The sequence below is a fragment of the Gymnoscopelus braueri genome (assembly GCF_963280865.1).
Source record: "Gymnoscopelus braueri genome assembly, chromosome: 1".
Lineage (NCBI taxonomy): Eukaryota > Metazoa > Chordata > Actinopteri > Myctophiformes > Myctophidae > Gymnoscopelus > Gymnoscopelus braueri.
This window is the reverse complement of record NC_137603.1, coordinates 38,478,457-38,496,570: the sequence shown is the minus strand read 5'-3', so window position 1 is coordinate 38,496,570 and position 18,114 is coordinate 38,478,457. Positions and strand designations below refer to the sequence as shown.

Sequence of the window (18,114 nt, the reverse complement as noted above, 5' to 3'; positions counted from 1 at the left end):
GCCAAAGAGAGGGGCAACGAGGGCCATGGGCATGGCTAGCGAATTTCAGTTGATTTCTTACACCCATAACACAAATACAGACACACTGTATTAGCTGAATTATCAATGTGCCAAAACATACAAAACAATAAAACACTCTTCCTGCAGAAGACAATCAGCAGACAATCACAATACAGTACTCTCATTATCAGTCATATATTTTTTTTAAAGTGTGTACTTACAGGCTAATTTCCATTCTGCATGTACTAGCCCAGGTTAATTGATATGCACATTCAAAAGTTAATGGAATCTCTTGCTCATGCCTGATTCATAATTGCCTTTCAAAAGCACTCCTCAGAAAATAGTCTCTCAAGCCAGACTTCCAAAATCCACAATCTTTGAAGGCTATAAGAGTCTGTAATTCCGCCCGATGAAAGGTGAAAACAGGAAGCTGTCATCTGCTCTTCAGACTGAAAGGGTATCCAACAAATGATGACGCAGTGTTCAAGAACATTTCAAGAAATTATCAAGATAAAGGTCTGTCATTTACAGTGGTGTAATGGTGATTTTCTTTTCAGGGGAAAAGTGTTTTAATGACGTCACATGCACGCGCACTCACCGTCAGCGGTAAACCTGTTATGCAAAGTAGACATTTGGGTACTTGGCTCGTGAATTTAGGGGGGTGAAAATTATATTTTCCAGTGTAGCGACCAAAACTCCACTGGTCATTTACAATATAGTATGCCAATAGCCTTTGCTACACATGAAATCTTTGTGATTCCATAGTAATCCAACATCATTCATTTACACTATCGTCCAATCAATGCATTGAATTTCCAGGGCAAACCAGACATTGATTTACACAAGTGGCAAGAGGGGAAATAATATAGGCCATAAAACACTGATGCCCCAAAATAGACTCTCGAACTAGTCCTTTACTCTAGTAGCACAGTCCTCCACCCCATATCAAGGCATGAGGGTAATCTTCACAGTGGATTTAGTGAACAAAGAGGGCTTCAGCTGGCATGCATCAAATACTGAGAGACGTGTCGTGGCTGTCACAAGTATTCAGGAATATAGTCAGTAAATTTCAATGTTTTTCACAGAAGCTTTGCATATATTTTAGCTTTGCCTCTTTCTTTTGCTGCTTGTGAAAGAATCTGAGTGTCCCAGCTACTCTGTTGTGGATTACACTGATTGGAAGCAGCTGTTGATGTTTCTTTCTCTCTCTTTTTATCCCTTAAGAAATGTGTTTAGTCAACTTTCATAATCATTAGAATGCCAGTAAAGATGATAACATACATCATATCACTGTCATAAATACAAAAGAAACAGCCAGAAACTGTTCGTGTGAGGCTCAACTCCGAAATAACTTCTGAAACAAGAGTTTTCCTTAGTCTCTAATTCGCAAAAGTCAAAGGCTGTGTTAGTCACATACGCATGAGCAGACTAGAGCAACGTGTAAACGGTACTGCTCATCTTACTACTGAATGGAGAGATGACATTCCTATGGACAAGTTATTTTAAGACAATGGCATATGAGACTTGTCCGGAAAAAATAAATCTAACTTTTCTTGTTTTATTTTTCAAATCTCATCCACATGTGCATCCACATGGGCATCCGCTGTTATAATTTCCACTACAAAAGTTTGTTTGTTATTCACTCGTTCAATGAATGTCAGTTTTAAAGATTATACTTTTATTACACTTTTTATGTAAACTAGACGCACATTTCCCTGTTCATTACTGTGCAAAAATGTACTGTATGTGTACTTAAGCCTTACGACAAAGGCTTATCTGCCAGCACAAGAAAAAAAAAGTTTGCTCGCAGTCGCAAAGCCAGTGCAAAATGTTCCACTACCGCCGTTACAACTCCATCCTTGGGGAAACACTGAATCGATACACTGGATGTACAAATTGTGCCCAACTGACTAGTAATTCCCCTCCATACGCTCAGACACGTAATCCATAGGCTGAAAGGACAATTGGCCAAAGGGCCTTTCTGTGTGGAGTTTGCATGTTCTCCCCGTGTCTCCTAGGGTAGGTACCCTCACAAAAACATGCAGTAATCCTGGTCACTATACTGCCTCCCCCTGGCTAGCCGGGGCGCCTGATGGAGGGGAAGGGAACTGGTTGGAATAATCATAGATATATATAAAGGCTAGATGACTCACCCGCGCTGCTGGCCAATGGAGTACGACGTTGCCACATGGCGGCCATCTTGAAACAGTCATTCATAACATTATGTCTATGGTGCATATACTTTAAAATAATCATAGCGTGCTAAATTTTCATCCGATTTTCAAACGGTTTGGTGTGTTGTAAACACCAAAGATGTAGTTATGATACTGCATACTTAGAATTATATTAAAAAAAAAAACATTATAATTATAAGTATGCAGTATCATAACTACATCTTTGGTGTTTACAACACACCAAACCGTTTGAAAATCGGATGAAAATTGAGCACGCTATGGTTATTTCAAAGTATATGCACCATGGACATAATGTTATGAATGACTGTTTTAAGATGGCCGCGGTTGAGCTACGCTTGCGCCGCCCCCTTGAGCCATCTAGCCTTTATATATATCTATGGGAATAACGTGCTACGTCCAACCAGGGAAACTCTCCCCTGTCAGGTGACAAGAAGGTCAGTTGGCTCTCATGCATTGAAGGAGGCATGAGCTCGGCCCTGGCCTCCCTAGGTTGGCAGAGGGAAGGTAGTGCCCAGGATTACATAGACAATTGGCACTGGGTGTAAAAAAATAGGGTTACAAAATCGTGGGATAAAAAAAAAGAAAAAAAAAAGAAAGGACAATTGATCTGAGATTATTAATTCACAATGACAGTTGTTGTTGACCGATTTGACCGAAATATATTTAGGAAATTCCTTGGCCTGCTGGCAGCATGCACAAATGCGATAGATGGTGATCTGCCAAATCCTTTGCGAGATTAGCAGCTGAGAGACACACACAAACATGACCGATTTCAAAATCCTTTTTTTTGCCCTCATGCAGATTCCAAGGTACCTTCAAAACCGTTTCGAGAGAGGTGTGTATGGGTGGGGGGAAATTGAGCGAAACTGTAGTACCACTGTCGGCCACCATACCACCATTCCTCTCAGACCCTGAGAGGGAAAAAGGGCTGTGCCCCAACTGCTTCCTGCATGAAGACAAGACTTGCATCCTCAGAACCTTCTTAGTTCTCTGAAAAGGCCACTGACTAGTTTGGAATATTAAGCAGCTGAAGCCATTGGAAATCAAAAGGATTTTGAAAGCGGGTGGGAAGCATCAAAAAGGCTTTTGATGGTATATATCGCTCCATCTCTCACATATACAGTATGACAGAGAGAAATAATGAAGATGGGGAACAAAGGGCTTTGGAAAGTACAGGGTGGGGGGATTATTCTTCCCCCGTCTAAACCCAACATATGCCTATGACATTCTTCAAATCAAAGGCTTGCCTTTAAAAACCAATGGCGTGATATAAGTCAAAGACAGGGATCAGTGAGATAAGAGAGACATGGGAGAAGGGAAAGGGAAAGTGGGACACTAGGAAGGTTTTCAGGACATTTCATTATTATTTCTCCATGGCTGACACTGATCTCAACTGTCTGCCTCCAATGACTCCATGTTTCACAGTTACCTAACCGAGAATAAGCTTCAATACAGTCCACTTGAACAGCATTAGCATAAACATGTTTTAAAAGTTACATGCAGCTCCATTTCAGATTGGAACGAGCAAAGACTCCACAAACTTCTCTCTGTAGTTGTAGTGTGCTGATACAGCGAGTTGAATGAGGGAGAGAAGGGAGCCAGAGAAAGTGAAAGAGGCGAGGGAAAGTAACTGTAACTCAAAGACACAGTCAATGCAAGAGAAGGAACAGCAATATGAGGATGTAGATGGAGAGATGTTCCCTTAGGAAGAAGACAGAAGGTGGGGTTGCAGAGCAGAGTGTCTTGCCATGATTTGTGTGTGGGAGCTTTTCAGCTTGTGTTCTCAATAGGAAATGGAAGGTCGGGAGGGGGTCTAATGAAATGATTAGATCACCAGCAGGATATGCCAGTTTAATTAAAGACACAAACAGTTTGCCTTAAAGCGTTTTTCTTTTTTATGTGTGGCTTTTCATAATGTGACAAACATGTTGATTCAATAACAGTAATCCTGTTGCAGGAAGAAAATGTATTATCACACTTTGGATAAATTACAATTAGCACAATGAGGCTTCTCGGATTCCTTCCCTCAGTCACATGAGAAGAGGCCATCGAGGGAGGTTTAAACACAGTATTTTTTTAAGATACCAGAGCAAATATTAAACTTGAAAAGCTTCTAAAATGGTTAAAATGGTAATCCTAATTTGGTCAAGACACCTAGCAGTTGTATTAAGGTAGTTGCAACTCATTTCGTAATATGCAAGGGATAAGCTACTGTGAGCAAGTCAGTTTAGTTATGTGAAAATAACCACACGGCAGGGTCTGTGCTACGCTCATCCCGCTTAAGTGTTATTATTTTTTCAAAACTGACTGACTCGGTGCATTATCCTGCTTATACCCACACAGCTAACTTGCAATTAGGGCTGTACTAAATACTTCAAAGCTTAATTCACAATGACGACTTTCAAATTCTAAATAAAGCGATGTCTCCCATAACATCTCTCAAGCTCATACTCACATTGCTGTTCCTTCTACTGCTCAGTGACTATCGCTGTGTTACTGTTACTTTCCCCCACCTCTTCAATTTCTCTGACTCCCTCTTGGCTCATGCTTTTATTCTGCATAAAGACATTGTTTTGAAAGGAAAAGTCTACAGCAGTCACAGCTTGTTGATGCTGATCCTCCAACTTCCTTAAGTGGAGAAGGTACCTTATTTACCCGTAACACGTCTTTTAAGGGGACAATTATGCAGTTTCCAGTGCTAGAACACAGTGGCTGTCTCCAAATGCCACTTTAGGGGAAAAGGTTGATATATACCGATTTTTCAATTCCAATCTGATATATTAATTTGGATATTTCCCGATTACCAATAATTACGTAGCAAAAAATAAAAGGATAGGATAGGCTTCAAATAAGAAAGCGCAGTCATATTATTAATATCGTTTGTTGTGTAATGTTACACAAGGCTGTAATACACACAGCACCTCTAATTAAATAGCAAATAATGTACAACAAATGCCTTACATTTCAATTCAAAGAGGGGTTGTTCATGGTTAACTGTTTAACCTGTAACCCTAAGGAAATGGTAGCCAGCTAATACTAAAAGGTTAAATGTTTATATTATTATTGTAATTTATCAAAAATGTAGTACAAAGGTACTTTTTTACCCCTAAAGGGATGCCTGTAATCAGCCGCCATGTGACAAATGTACAACAGCATTATGACAGCTAATCTGAGTTCCCAGAAGTTTTCGCCAGCTCGGCGAGGAACTTCTGGGCCAGAGCCCTGGTATTTGTGGGCGGGATGTAACTTACGCTCAGAATCTGAGCGGACACGCCTCTTACCGGTCTGAGAGCTGTGCAACTCGTCTAAAAAGTCCGACGAGAGGCAAACAGCAGTACACAACAATGGCGGCCGCAATTTCTCAAGGGGAAATTGCTTCCCGTCGATCCTATTTAGATGCAACACCCAGTGCATGTGGATCCCGCCCCCTTTTCTTCATTGGCTGTTGATTTGAATCACAACGCAGTGGCCGCGCCCCTGCTGTCCAAGCTCCGACGCAATGCCTCCCAGACTATATGACAGCAGGCAATGGTAATGCCTTACCAACAGAAACTCAGGGAAAAATAAACCTTACGGACACAGGAAGTTAGTTTGATACATTTCAAAACCGTCTTTGTACAGAATTACACCGTTATCTGAATACATATTTGAGCTTTTCTTCAAATATAAAATTGTATGGTTTGATAACAGCCAATATGTACAGTAATAGACGCAATTATGTACAGTAATAGACACAAAGGACCGCGACGACACAAGTTTGTATTACTATAAATGTGAGGACATCAGCATTTTAGGACTGTGATTTTATGTGTGAAACGTGTGAAAGTTACAAAGGACTGATTTAAACACATACGAGCAAGCAGCACAGTCCATAGCTACTTGAGTGTAGTTAATAAAAGGGCAGAAGCATTATTACAAGACGAGCTCATCAATAATGTCAGCAAGAACGCACAACTGTGGAGACTCTCCACAGCACTCAGCTGCTACAGGGACATAACAGCTCAATGGACGGAACAGTAAGTCACTTACTGCAGGTGGTCCCATTCTCTTGCATTTTGTACCTTAGTGAAGCTATCTATAGTCGCGTTTGCACATGGGTTGGGTTCGCTCACTGCAGGATGGACTGTAGTAAACATTAAAAAAAAAATCACACCCAGTGTGAAGTGAGCGGTGTGTTATTTAGAACAGTGGTCATCACAGTGATGAAGCTCACTTTAAAAAAAAGTAATTTTTTGAAGTGCGTGGTGCTATTTATAGGTTATGAATTTCATCATGCGTCTCGCTAGCCAATCACAGTGGCTAGCAAAGGGTCTGAATACTTATCAGCCAATCACAGTACAGCGAAAGACACATTTTCACGACGGATGGGTCATGGGTCCCAACCCCACTTATAGGAGCGGCTACACCGCTCAAAAAATACTAATCTGGATCGGTGCAATATTAGGAACAAGACCAGGAGACCTGGTTCTGCCAGACCCAGAATGAAGTCCTAGTATGTAACACACCTACAAACCACTTTATAACTGAAGTTCATGATGTCATGAATAGTTCGTGACGAAAGGGGACGTCACAAACTTTTTTTGGCTGGGGCATGCCCATGAACCATGCCCATGTATGGACGAAACAGGTACAAAGCCTCATGTAAGCCCGACCCCTTGGGTCTGGCTAAAAGTACCGTCCCCAATCATAACAGAAGCGGCAGGGATGATGATGGATGGTCAGAATATTAGCCTTTTGGGCTGGAGCAAACTTCGGTCATGTTGCTAGGTTTTCAATTTGGTGGGTGCCCGGACCCACAAATAATCATTTGAATGGGTCCTAAGGAAATTCAGTGGGTCTTCAATAACATTATTTTTGTTTTAGTTTTTGGAGTTCACAATGTAACATTATCAGGGTACGAATCGGGATTCGGGTGTATCCCCTGGACACATCAACAGTGAGTTTAATGCATCGTTTCATATGTCTATGCCTCAGAGAAACAGACAACATCACTGCACTTCCATTTAGCAAAGTTAAAGGGGCATGATTTTGTAGTTGGTTTTCCTGTACAGGTAAAAATAAATAAAAAGAGAAGGGTACAAACATGGAAGGCTTACCTTATAATACACTGTGATGTAAGCAATTGCAGCTGCGGCTAATAAAATGAATTATGGGTCAGGGTGTGTTCAATTTAGGTGTGCCAATGTGCAAGCATTGACACTACGACAGCCTAGATCACTAATCTCAGGAATTCAATAGAATGTCAACGGTCCGCGGGCTACCCTGCAACAAGGTTGAACATGTCAGGTAATGGAGGCAATGTGTCAACAGAAGACTTGAGGGAATAGTGAAAATGTAGATTAACACACATGGCCCTTTCAATCTCAAGTTGTGCATATGGCCCAGTTGTTCAGAACCCTTCCCACATGTTGCGACTTAGTCACCATACTTTTCTTAGGCAGGTTGGTGGCGTTTTGTGACGGAGTGGAACCTTTTTTTTTTGCAACTGTGCAAGATTACATCTTCACATGTTTTTGTTATTTTTTGCAACCAAAACACCCTTATTTACTGTAAGAATTGTAGCAATTTCTCAACAAGATCCCATCTCTATTGTCTCATGTTTGTCTTCACTATCTTCTTTCTTTCTGCTCAGCCTGCCCATTCAATACTCCTATTGACTGGTTTTGGATTGGCTTCTGATTGTTTACTAAGGTTACCTCTAATTGGCCATGCCAATGCATGTGATTCTAAAGCTCTCCCCAAGGTGTGTGGCAATGCAACTGACTGTTGGTATATTGACAATAATTAGGCCAAAATGTAATTGCAGCTTTGTGCAATTAAGACATTGCAAACCTTTATATTGGACTTAAGCTTGAATTCAATTTATTGTGTATTCATAACTGACGTGAAAATAACCCTTTCTTAAGCAACAGGGCAAATAGCATATTTTCACGCACTTATTAAACTAGCCTACATTTTTGAGCTTCCAAAAAGGTTCTTCAGAGGCAGGTAATAATAGTGAAAACATAAATCATCCTAACAGGTCCATTAGGCTAACCCTTATTGTTTGACAAATGATCATAAACCAGGTTGAGTTCAATTAAGTGAAAAGTATTCTTGTACAACAGCAGTATAACTGCTATAACCACACACAAATGAACAACAGAGGTTCGGGATGTAAAAAACACGGTCAAATCTGTCTGTGATGACAAGGTCTTGTTAATTAGGCTGGAAAACTTACTACTAAAGTAGGCATAGGGACGGGCAGAAGGTTTAGCTGCATTGAGAGGATAACATTCATGGAGAAGTACAGCTAAGCCTATTTATTCAGCTGCTCTTCCTTATATGCAACTCTACAGAGATGGTTGATTCACTCAATTTCTCTGCAGTCAGCATTACCAGGGCTTAATGCAGATGCCCAGACTTGAACAACATACATAAATAGAAGAGAAATGTAAACAAAACAAGAGATGAGGCATTTATGGGGAGAACAAGCATGGCAGAAATGCCATGGGTAAATAATAAACAATTGACCAAAATGTGAATGTTGTATTTGTTATAAATAAACATGTTCTCTGTGGGTTCTTTAGCAGATGACGTGTAATCTACTTAAAAAAGAAAGAGAGTGTGAGTGAGTGAGTGAAGTGTATTTATATAGCACGTTGAAAAACAACAGCAGTTGACCCAAAGTGCTTTCCAAAACGAACGTCATTCGTTCATCCCTGGTTCACGGAAGTGAAATGGAATCGTCTCATAAGAATTGTGGTCCAAAAAGAAACAAATTGTCCCGCCGATATTGACAGGGAGGTGGCTCTGTATCATTTACGATAGTCAGTCACTCATATTTGATAGTCTGTTTCTGGTGAAAATTGTACTAATTTGGCAGCAGTAATGTTAGCGATTTCTCGCCGTCAGTTGATGCTTCATATCCATTCAGTCAAACCTCCGGGATCAATTGTTTATTTTTGTAACACAGTTCTTATTTGACGCGATATTAAACAAGTCTATGGGAATTCTGAATGGGGGGGGGGGGGGGGTGAGCCAGGTAGGATGCGTAAATTACGTCAGACTGCGGTGCTCTATAGCAACATGTAGACCATTGTCCATTAACAAAAGCAACAATTAAGCATATAACGTAAACAGGAAAACAACAACAATGACCTCAAACTGTGAGAAAGAAGTTGAGTCTTAAGATTGTATTTCAAATTATCAATGGGGGCTTGCCTTAATATGGGATGGGAGATTATTCAAAGTTGACATGCACCGGGCAATCGGCCGCCGATTCTGGGGTGATCGGCCAATATCGGTGCTTGGCCGGTCACTGTCATAAATTCCGGTTTTGTGTCAAATTGATACTACATGGGCACTGCGCAGCATGATGGTCGAGTCGTGCACAATGCCGACTCAGTAAACATTAGCAAGTAGCAGCTTGCTGTGACAGCCTTTTTTGTGTACGTGCGTGTGTGCGTGGTTGCGTACAAATTAAGGGTTGAAGTGCAATTGGCACAAACAGTAGGCTTGGCTTGAGTCCAATGACAAAGGGTGGCTCTCTTGACCCTAACATACTTCCTTCCTCTAGCAACTCTGGAGTGGTACAAAGACTGTCCAAGATGCTTTTGTAGGGCCACAAAGAAGTGCTTAAGAGAGTGCTGATGTAGGAAGAGTACTGTCGGCAGCAAAAGCCTGCTGGGATACCCTTTAGCTTATCAGCCCCAGCTAACACAATAAAGACTTACCAGGTCTCGGGGGCCAAGGTTGTGCTTCCTACCTCAAAGGAGGAAAACTTCATTTGCAAGCCTAATCAAGTGTGAATGTCGCTGAAGGCATCCTGACAGAAGGGGTAGGGATGCTTTTTTTTCTGTTCAAGGACAATAAGAAAGCTTTAGAGGCTCCCAGTTTTGCAATATTGAAGGGAGCTCTCGAGGCATAAAGTTGTAAAGAAGGCTATTAAAACGATTAAGCGAGACATCCTTTTTCTGCAACGGCTTGTAAGTGTGGGTGGCTCTCATGATGGTGGATGCAAAATGGGTGCCCAGGGACATTTCATTATAGTGTCTCCATGTTACAGATCTCACTCTGCATGGAAATGTCATTATTAGCTTTTGAAGCCACCTGAAATGTACTTTTGAGAAAGGACATGTCCTTCCCATGATGACACAGGTCATACTTGTGTGAAACATGAATGAATACATTAATGAATAAATACATACATTTCAGTTTAGCATCCACAGCTCAGTCTATCACCCAGATTGAGCAGTAAAAAATGCCAACAATTTTTATGATTAAAGAATGAAGGACATATATTCAAAGTGAGTAAATTTTTAAGCGCAGCCAGATGACAATTTTAATTACTACTTATGATCTGCTGTGGCATGTCCCTGCTACGAGAGGAATTCAGGGTATGGGAGTATCACAAGCCTACAGTAACAACAGTCAAATGTTATCTGACTGTACTCAGAGTTGAAATAAAGGTTATGATGATGATCTGACAGTTTCTTTGAACGTCTGCAGTCAGCTCCAACTAATAATAAATTAAATTAATTAATATTGAACTTCTCGGGCGATATCCGATTAATTGCATGGTGAAATAGATCGATAACAAGCGCAAAGTTTTCACTAGGGTTTACCTTATAGGTTATACAATAAGTGATTTGTTAAGTCTACCGATGCACATATTAGTTCAATCGTCATGCATACTGCATGCTGTAAAGATATAACTTATTACATGTATATAAGATATAACTTTTGGAGCACTTCACCCATTTTCAATCTTATCTTCATATATATAGTTGTTGGTCTTCATTTATTATCTTTATAAGATGGCACAAGTTCCATTTACTCTCTCTGCATCTCATTGGTGGGCTATGGACTGTTCAGAATAACCTGCCTGCCAAAGACATCATCAATGAGGAATCCAAGCCAATAGACTTTCTCTGCTTGGAAAGTTAACATGCTGAAATATAAGCCATGTTCTTGGATTTGAAATGACCAAACCTGCCTACATATCATTGGTAGGCAGCAGGTTTATGAACTGTGCACAGCCCTCCTCACAAGGGATGGGAGATTGTTCAAAGTAATAATGAGCATAGTTAGGACATGATTATATGAAGATAGGTTGAAAATGGGTTTTAAGCTTTATTAAGCTTAAACTCGAATTAAGGACCTCAACAAATACGGTACAATACTTTTTTTTTTACACAGCATAAAATGCCCACTTTAACATTTTTATATTGTAAACTTTATGGGTACACAATCCATCTTTCATCGTGCTTTGTTTTGGTTTAAGTCATAACATATGTCGAGAGAATAAAGGGAAACTGCAGACAGCACACAAAGTACACTCCCTCACAGTTGCAAACAGCAACTGCAGAGTACAGAGAAGACAAACATGGATCCACAAGCGAATGCAAAGCATTTCCCATTATGGTCTCTCTCTCTTTCCTGTTTGAACAACTGAATGGCACGGAAAATCAGTTGAGGGAAAATTTAGATTGATTCTGATATGAAGTGAGAGCTATTCAGTCAGTTAGTATAACATGGGGGGGGGGGCATTATCTGGTTGCAGAGCTTAAGAGCTGTGTTGCAACACAGAGGCTCCTCTCCTCTCTTTTCGCAGCCATTGAATGGTCTACAAATTTAGTGGCCAGAATGCCACCCCTACCACAAAAGACAATTCAGGCTGAGGAGAGCAGCAGAGCACAACCTCTACAAAAGTGTGGTTGGGACAACAGTGTGTGATGGTATGGACACTTGGGCGTAAAAGTGCCATGTCCTCTATACATGATCATCACGAGGCAACCAAACAGTAAGCCAGTTCATGCTAGAGCAGTCCCGTTATTGGGGAGCACCACAGCCCTAAGGAGAGCATGTCTGGACATTCTTCCTATTATACAAATGCCTGGCTTCATCCACTGTAGGAAGCCACTCAAGCCAGTGCTGCAGAGAAATCTTTCTGAAAGCCCTCTCTATTCAGCACCATCCATAACTGGAGCAGAGGGATAAAGGAATGAGTGCAGAGTTCCATATTTGTTTGTCTTTGAAGTTTGAATCCAGGCCAACTGTGGCTGTTCTTTTGTTATTGGGGGTGATGGTATTTAACAAAGAGGAGGGGTGTGGACGGGGGTGTCTATGGGGGACGATTAGGACTACAGAGTCCAGAGACTTTTGCTGTCTGGGTTGTGCCTTTGAATGGGGCCATGGTCAACCCTGCTACAAGGGTCAACCAATGATAGGTTGCACAACCATGTGAGGAACGGTTCACAGACGTTAGGGTAGGCCAATAGCCTACAAGGGAAAAAAGGAACCCTCACCCATAGCACCACATGCTAAGCTATAAAAGTAACAAAAGATATTACAAATAATTTAGCTTAAAACATATTGCAGATTCCGTTAACACATCCACACTTTTGCTTTTGACTTTATTTACTACTGTCAATCATTTAATCCATAATTTTATTACTTAGATGTTTTATTTAATTTCATTTATTTTTTATTTAAATTAATTACAATTAATCTCACACTTGCCAAAAAGTACAGGATTACAAGCTAACAAAGGGCTGCAATGAGATGCGGTTTTAGCATGTACATCTGTTCTTTTTGGCAAGCGACACCGTCGTACTATACATTAGGCTACAATGCACTACATAATTTATGTTGTGTTTAGTGAATGAGAGTGTTTGTGGGGCGTTACCTTATTAAAGGTTGAGGCTGCAGTTTCAGCAGACCAAACACATGCATGAATATCCAGACAATGTTATGTCAGTCATAACTTTGTTCTCACGGTCGAACCCTATTGTGAGCAATACAAATTTACTTGCATTTAAGTTTCTTCCCACCTTTCCCTATCCACCAACACAGTATTTTAAGACCAAAATTTGATTTCGTGTAGATGATGTAATCAACAGGCAATGTTCACTATCACACAGGGCTCATTATTGCACAATACATTGTCATGAACTTGCCTCTCTCATTTTGGACAAACAAGCATCAAGTAAGAGCTATGACCAAGTTTTGTTGTTGTTCTACTACCCGACTATAAAGTGAGCACAGCTGTGCAGGCAAAGTAGTCATTATAAAGGCAACATTTATGAAATGCCATTCAGACTTAAAAGCTTTTATATGCATGGCCTATTTGAGTTACATATTGCACTGCACTGTTTTCACAGACCTGGGCTTAACTTAACTAAGAGGAATTAACTGAGTCGGATGATTCTAATCTTGCTAGCCTACTCACTGAAAGTAATGCTGGATAGTTAGTAACCCAGTTTATTCAAGGCTTCACAGCATTCCCACCGACCAGTGTGACTTGCATGCTTCAAAGCAGTGGGCTCCAGGAAGTGTCCAGCTAGGAGCCAATGCGGGGCAGCCCTTCTTGCATTGGCCTATTATTAGTCACCATAGGAGGACCTGGCTTAGCGCTCAACTGCCTGTGTTAGAAACAAAAACCTCAGCGTGAGACAGCTCAAGTACTGAGGCAGATTAACCTACACAAATGGGCAGACTGATAGGGTTAGGCTAGTGGAGCAGAACGCTGGCCTAACCTTTGTGGAGTTACGGCAAAGCCATTTAGGCTATGCAACAAGCTTCTTCTGTTCCTTGTAAATAAAAGCAACTATTCAAATAAAAATAAACAAACACCTTGTTATGTTGGAACTGTGATGGCTAGGGATACCAGTTTTCCTAAATGTCATAATCGTTAATCAAATTGATGTTATTGATTCATGAATCATTAATCATTGACAAATGTCTGCTGTGTGACCCATAAAAACATTATAACATTATAACATTTTTTATATGCGCAATAGCATTATAAATGAGACGATTCACATATCATAATCCATATGCCACCCAGCAGTGCAAACTGCAAATAAAATAGACAATAGGCTTACAAAATATACAACTTAAATCAGTGTTTAGCAAATAGTAGGCTCACTTTCAAATGAAAATAAATAAAAGCAGAATAATAAAGAATATAAATTAACAGATTCACTCGCGGGTCGCAGGGAACTCTGGGAGTGATGTTTTCTTTTCTTCTTTTTTTTGCAAAAACGAAAAACCGCGGTTCCTAAAGGCGGATTTAACCGTGCAGGCCGTACGGTTCGGGTTTAAACCGAAAACCGCTGTACCCCTACCACAGTAGCAACTGCTAACACATAAGCAATTCTGCAAACGGTTTTATAGCCATTTCTACAGTATGGCCATAAAGAAAAACTGCCACGAAGACATCATTTTGTCAAAATACAATCATTCCCAACTATAACCTTGAGACTGTTACAAGTCATTATTTACAGCCTGAGCCAGGCACAAAAGATGAAAGTCATTGTTAGGTTAGAGCCATCATCTGACAGTAAAGCGAAAGACCCATTTTCTCCATGCTTCACAGAGAACCTGGATGCACCAACTGCAATCAGCACCTGCTTAGACAGATATTCTGTTTCAAGTGCCACAGACACAATAGCCAGTGATTTAGAACCAGCCTAGTGTTTAAGCCACAAGACGGAGCTGAATCTTATAATCTTGCTGACTGAGGTTCATTCTTGTTGAGACAGGCACGGAGTGACAGACCAAGCAAAACTCCTGTGTATATATTATAATTATGCAAACAAAGACAATCATTAAAGGGAACTGCACAGCAGAAACTGGAGAGCAATTTGACCAATAAGAGTACAGAGACTACAGACTGCAACAGAACAGAGCAGACATGTTAACATTTATCTCAAGCAGGTTTTTATGCTCTCCCACTGAATTAATGTGCTATGCGTTTTTAAGCTCCATCAATTATTTTGTGTACTCCAACTCCTTATGTTTTATTTCCGGCAGGCCAGAAGGCGGATATTATGTTTTTGACCATGTCCATGTGTGAGTGTGAGAGAGTCTAGCTGTAAGTAACCACTGGACTGATCTGTAGCCCCGTTCAGATATATGAAATGTGCAGGCAATGTGTCTGCATATTTGATTTTGGTGTCATGTGTGAACGTGCGCCACATTTTGAGTGGCAGCAATCTTATTTCTGCATTGGGACCTACGACATTGCAGGCCTTTGCAAGTCTTTGCGGAAAGCAAGTGTGAACACAGTGCTGGCAGCGTCATGATGCTGCTTGCATATTCTGAGTGTAACTTGTGTTCAATATATACATATAATCAATATATATATAGATATATATACATATATATATACATACACATATATATAAAGCACATGTACTGTATGGATTTTTCACATTTCTTTCTGATTGGCTATAATTGGCTTTCATAATTTGCAGGAGGGGCCTATTTTACAAACAATGCACAAGTATGATCCCCTCTTCCCCACCAAATTATTGTACAACGATCTCATGATTCATGTAACAAAACGTTTTTTTTTTTTATATACCATATTGTTTACAAAGATAAGCCACGAACACAGACACACAGACAGACCCTTCGGCTGGCGGAGATAAGAATTTAAATTAAAAGACATACACTTTCTATCTAAAGCATGTTTTGGCAGCAGGTGCATATTGAAATGTACCCTACAGTGCAAAGATTTCCATTATCCACTTCCTACAATTCAGGCCTCAGGCCACAATAAAAACCACAATATTGTCAAATAGTTCTCTACTATGTTGCTGATTTATAATATGAAGATGATATTGTAAAGGAGCCTTAAAGCTTTGTTATTATGACCATGCTAAGACTAAACAGTTATGTCAGCTGTCTATCTATTAAACTTTTCCCTGCGCACACACACACACACACACACACACACACACACACACACACACAATTTCCCTCTATACCTGCAGTTAACAGCCATTGTAGTATTGTGGTGGTGTTTACCTGCAGAAACACATTGCCCTCTCACTGTATTTTGGTGTTTTCACGGTTTGTTTTGGTAGACCGTTTTTGGGCAGTGAAAACTAAATACACACACATATTATATCTCCAATCATTTCCCTCAATACCAGCAGTCTGAGTCTCATATATATATATATATATATATATAATGTAAACATAGGGCAAAGTTACATACTATGCCTTAAAGAGATCTAAGTCTGGTTGTGCTCACTGCTCTGAGATGGACAAAAGCTCTGTGCAAAGAATTGGTCTCCTGTGATGTTTTCAAAAGCAAACACTTCATTTAAGCTTCATCAGGCTCGGCTGTACAAGTACTAAAATGTGCAGTAGGTTTGAGGCTTGAAGCTTCAGTAAGCCACACAATTTAAAGAAAGGAAGGACCAGTACAGTGATTAATGCTTGACTACATAATTATGAAACGCATGGAATTTAAAATGAACAATTCTAGATTTAGATAGGCTTCCAGTTGGAATTATCCTGAAATACAAATTGCAGCCTGACCTCGCACGTCCCCAGGAGACTGCACGACACTTGAACCTCATAATAACAGAGAGAACGCACAGGTTTCATATGACGACCTGTGTAGCACAAGTAAACATTCTCTGCTGTGCTCCATTCATAGAAAGCATGACACCGCTTAAAATGCTTCTTTTTTTTTTCCGACAAGGATGCAGTCAATATTAGCGTGCTGTCAAGCCTGTTAACGTCCGAGTTGAGACAACGAGTTAGCGAAGAGATTTCACTAACGTTAAAGCAGATATATAACGTTAGCATGTAAGCTAACCTAAGTGTGAATGAAATCCCAGACAAACAAGTCAGCTGTGAAGTTCCAGTCAGTTCCACACAGTGCAATGACACACGCGGAACAACTGACACATGACATCGTCTTAAGCGTTTGTAAACGGCTTAATGTCCTAGAAGAACAAGGAGTAAAGATGAAAGAATTATTGGTGACTAGTGGGATCTATCGGCTAATCTATAAGTCGTCGCGTGAAGCGTGTAGCCTGGCGACAGTAATCGCGTGGTTTTCATCTGAATAAAGTGTCGACGTGACGCGCGTCTACACTTTTGGTCGTTGGTAAACGTGCGTGATTTTTGTCTAGCGAAATGCTGGCGACACCGAACTACAAAAGGACTGTTAAAATCAGCTTTAGCGTTGCACGAGAGGAACAGCGTTGCCAGATTCTGCGAGAGAAATAAGCTACCAGGTCTATGAAAACAAGCCCAAAAGAAGCAACTAGGCTACGGCTGTTTGAAAATAACAGATCTACAACCTTGTAGATTGGCTATTTAAAAATATATATATCTTGAAAAAACTAAAAGTGTTTGTGGCGTCTAGTAAATGTGGCGTCCGCAGACAAATACATTAATTTGGGGGTGCTTGACATGAAAATGTTTGAGAACCACTGGTTTAAACAACATTGGGAAACAAGCCTAAAATAAGCAACTACACTTAGAAACTAGCCCAAAATAAGTAACTACACTTAGAAACAAGCCCAAAATAAGCAACTACACTTAGAAACAAGCCCCAAAAAACGCAACTACCAATACCAATATATTTACAAGCAACTTTAAAGAAAAACAAGCCCAAAGTGGCTTATAATAAGCGGACATGGCAACGCTGGAGAGGAAGCAAGCAGAGACAAGCTCCGAGGCGTATGTATCGAGCTATGATGTCTTACCAGAGTACTGCGAGGTCCAGCGTTAAGCCCTATCCAGTATCCAGAGCTGCTGACGGGTTTGCGTGTTGGGTTCTGTAACTGGGTCGCTTATTTCTGTGTTTTTTTAGTAGGGTTGTTCGGAGAGGAGCGCACCAGGCTCCACCGCCTGTCTGTCCGTCCGGCTGCCACAACACTGAGGCTCAGGCAAGTAGTGAACACAAACGAGCGTCGACTTCTCACGGGGAGGGAACCTGTGCTACCGCGAGACAGTCCGAGGTTTGTGAGATGTCCAATGGAAATAAGGATAACGTCCAATGACAATCATACTCTATGGGGTCTTCAACAGGGGGTTCCGAGACCCATAGGGGGGTCCTCAGACTCATTACTTTTTTTTTTTACGTTAACCACTTGAACCCTAGCATCCCTATTCAACAACAACAAGT

The 18,114-nt window shown here is 40.6% G+C and overlaps 1 protein-coding gene across 1 annotated transcript in view; it reads right to left on the bottom strand.

The window, feature by feature from the left end:
* Positions 1 to 17,853, bottom strand: part of glceb (glucuronic acid epimerase b) — a 58,633-nt gene extending 40,780 nt beyond the window's left edge. Inside the window, exon 1 of the mRNA XM_080426024.1 lies at positions 17,693 to 17,853. The gene's annotated coding sequence lies outside the window, so the exon portion shown is untranslated. The remainder of the gene's footprint in view (positions 1 to 17,692) is intronic.
* Positions 17,854 to 18,114: the final 261 nt, after the last annotated feature.